This window comes from Pecten maximus, chromosome 12 (genome assembly GCF_902652985.1).
Source record: "Pecten maximus chromosome 12, xPecMax1.1, whole genome shotgun sequence".
In the NCBI taxonomy this organism is placed as follows: Eukaryota; Metazoa; Mollusca; class Bivalvia; order Pectinida; family Pectinidae; genus Pecten; species Pecten maximus.
In genome coordinates this window covers 30,323,400-30,327,674 of record NC_047026.1, presented here as the reverse complement: position 1 = coordinate 30,327,674, position 4,275 = coordinate 30,323,400, and positions in this window count along the sequence as shown.

The following is a 4,275-nucleotide window of genomic DNA, read 5'->3' as shown; positions in this document are numbered from 1 at the left end:
CTCCATACTAGTCAATGTCTGACACGATCTGGCGCATAATACCGAAAGTAAATATTGAACTCTCCAATATTTACATACTCGATATTATCGACAGACTACCAGCGAATGTTTTAACATGTGTTACGGTATGTCACATAATGCTTATATTTAAGTCATATATTTTACTGACAAAACTATTACCTTGCATCACTTGACCAACATGTACAGCTAACAATTGTCCGCTCGCGGACGCACCGAACACCAAATTATATTTATTACATTTTTACCAGTGAAATATCAAAAATTATTCATTCTATAAATACTTTTGCTGATTTGACCAATCAAATTAATGATTAGAAAATACCAAAATAATTGACCAATCAGAAAGCCCGACATATATGTCAGCACCTGGACAGGGGAAACTACTTTTTTTTCGCACTCGTGAAAAATATCAAAATATTAGCCCCACTCATGAAATATATTTGGTATTACTGAAGACACTGTTAGATATCCTCTATCTCTTAAAATAAATTGTCAGCATAATAACGCCAGCGTCGACATACCTATCTCTAACTAATGCTGTTGATAGCTGTCTTGGCTTTTGGGACGCCACTACTTGTACACTCATTGTTTATAAGATATGCCGCAAAGTCCAAGATAACATATCAGATTCTTCGGCATCAATTTGCGCCGTTATATGACATGCCTGACAACCCAACTTGTGCCCTTAAATGTACGTTATTGCTTTGATCTATAAATAGATCGAATTGTGATACACATCATTGTCACATGTTACACACGTTTGCATTATTGATTTCCAAGTTAACAGCTTATTAGTAAATATGTCAGGGAGGATAATTGATTTGTACACGGTTTTAACCTGCGTGTACTATAAAGTGCAAGTACTCATATGGGAAAAGCATGTCAATTAGCTTCACGGAAATGGAAGGAAGCGAATATATTGTATCTTGAGGCTCGACACGAAACATAAAGCAGAGTAATGCAAATATCATGTCGACATACATGTATGTATCCATCATTACTTAACACAGCACAATAGCAATGTCAACCAATGGTCCTTATTTAAATTTCTTTAATATAGATATAGTTATAGGCATCCCCCCCCCCCCCCCCCCCCCCCGGAAAGTCTGTGAAATAGACAGTTTTGAAAAACATGAGTCAGTCAGTGATATACCTGGTTAAGTGCTTACAACGTTTCCACCACAATAGGTAGGTGTTATTCGACTTCCAAGGAATGAAATAATTATTAAAACTCTTGAATAACATTTACTTTATACCACACGTAGAGTAAACTCTAAATATGTTTTGATTGGTTTACACGGGGACCTTTGACCGGGACTATTTTTGAATGACGTGGGTCAATGTGTTTTGACTGGCTAACGCTTGAATGCTGTTTCATGAGGTCTGGGAAGTGATAACGCTCAAGTAGTTTGCAGCTGTTTTTTGTCAAATTTCAAAAAGATGTATAGATTCTATCAATTTTTTGCTTTGAAAATAATAAAATTGCTTATCACTTATCAAGTTTCTGTTTCCAGTTTTGCACATTAATTAGCGGTATTATATTGCAGATTGTATCCCTACATCCTATCCGATGTTGTGAAAAGAAAATACATTGACACAAAACATATCAATTTGTCCTCAGAATAGCTTTTCTATTGTGGTAAGAATAGGTCACACAAACTCGTGGTTGTTTTATATGGTATATTTACATTCTGTGTTGCATTTGCCTATATGTCGTTAGTAAACCAAATTGTATTCATGAGACTGTATACTACAATTTACAGTGATTCGGTCAGAGTAGGAATACAGCCCCAGGTGTTGCTGGTCAAAACAATGGCCACAAGTTACTTTCGGATTGGAGAGATTTCGAATGCTAGCATTTATAATCCACAACACAAAAAATCAAGCAACTTCACAAGTTATGAGAGTAATATTTTATAATTAAAACAAAATGTAGTCAACACAAAATAACTATAAGCGCCGTTCTTGATCTAGGAATTATCAAATTGTCAATGTCGTCACACTCACAGGGGCTCGTTTCCGAATTTTCAGAAATGTAAGACACGACAACATTAAAAGTTCAGGATTTATAAAAATAAAATAAAATAAAAATCTTGTGAAAAATCGGGAGCATCGACATGGTTTCCGGTTGTGTATGTATATTGGATTATAGTTATGTGGTTATTCACTGATGTTAAAGGCCTACATGTACCTTACAAAATCGAGCCCCTGTGAAGTTGAAAATCGTCTGCTAAGATGCGACTGGTTAGGCTTGAATCTGTTTCGAACGAAATATCTTTGGAATCGTTTTCCCCTACTGTCAAGACGACTTTCATTTACAATTGAAGAACTGATATTCTTCTGAAAATAACATAAATCCAGTCGATAGAAACTTAAGTATTTCCGAGGAATTATGTCCTGTGCAATACCCGTTCAAAGCCGCATCACTTCTAAATGTTAACCGTATAGCATTGCGCCGAAAAACGGCTTGGATTTTAAACAATCAGACATTATGCAATTGTGAATAACTTGACGATATCTACAAACGTATATGAAATAGAAAATAAAGCCAAAGTTGTTCAACTTGGGTGACAGATAAATATTTCATGTCGCCCTAACGGGCGACATTCTATTTATCTGTCACCCAAATTGTATTCATATCGACTGTATACTACCATTTGGTAACAGTTCAATGCTTAAATACATTTCACTCCGTTGCGTTATTTTCCAAAGTTACTAAACAAACTCGGGTTTTTGTAACTTTTGAAAATAACTAACTCGAGTGAAAGAAATACCATTTAAAACGACAACTCGTTGTGTAACGTCTGTATGTCACACGCTTGGTAACCAATGTTTAACGTCTGAACTATATTAGACTATGGGTCTTTAGCACATTACTATTCAGTTTTATATTGTTGTTGTTTTTGGAAACAGCAAAATTCACGATTTGAAGAGATTGGAAAAGAGATTGATTGCATTTATAAAAGTTTCTGCAGTATATATAACGTTCAGTAATATTGTCTTCGATGATTGATTGTTTGCGGCTTAAATGAGATAATTGTCGAGTTGCAGAAATAATCGAACCTATACATTATTTCCATAAATTTACTTTCACATTTTTTTCTTTTCTATTCTTTCATATTTTGTTGTTGTTGTTGCGAATTGATGATATCCTGTGAAAAAGGCGAAATACAGATACATCAAAACGAACAAGGTTACTGGTTCAACTGCTGTTTTTCATCTTCGATTACAAGGTCGAATTCATTATAGAAGAGATTAAAGGCACATCATATATATTTTTTTAATTTATCAAATTGTTTCTAAACAGCAAAATTCACGATTTGACGAGATTGAAAAAGAGATTGATTGAGGAATACCATGTTCTGACGGCCATTACCATGATAGTTATAATGCAAACACAAGTCATAATAATATGGCTAATTTCCTAAAAAGTCAATCATCGCATGGGAAATAACTATATTTGTCAATCAAGTAATGATATTGCCATGGGAGTTGTAGTGTCGGTAGTTCTTACCATCCGTCCTCTTTTCCACGCGTTGTTACATGTAGGTGGTTCTGTCATAGAGAGTAGGGTAACCTGGACAGTGGACAAATACGTGTTCACTGAATCAACTGTGAGGTGTAAACATTGAGGTATAGATAGTTCCCTGACGGTAGAAGTTAATGACTTGGAAAACGAAATCACCATAGTTACAATCTCGTATCAAATTAACTCGTTGTACCCAAGGTGGATGTAATGTACTATTGATAAGTGATCGGATATCTAAATATGTATCGGTTGGAAATCCTTTGTTTGACACGCTAATACCGGTCACTATCGATAGCCGATTAATAGCTCAAGATAAAGACATTACTATTATTTTTACATATATCCCTCCATGCTCGTCACAATATTATGTACAGTATAACTGTGATATTTTCCAGGAGTTAGAATCATTAGTACTAGAATTTTCAGATACAAAAAGTGTTATGTTGATTGGTGATTTTAATAGCCGTACACGTACGATTGATGATTTTATCTTATACATGTACGACACCATTCAGGAAAATGTGAGAAATCATATTGAGTCTATTTTTCAATACTATGGTGATGATGCCGATGAACATCTGTCTGTTAGGGTCAATCCAGATCCTGATATAAACGTTTTTGGTAATAGGTTGATAAATTTGTGTAAATCCCCTGGTATTCGTATCAGAAATGTCAAAGATACTATTGGATCTGCTTCTAGTGATTTTACTTTTTGTGGTACAAAT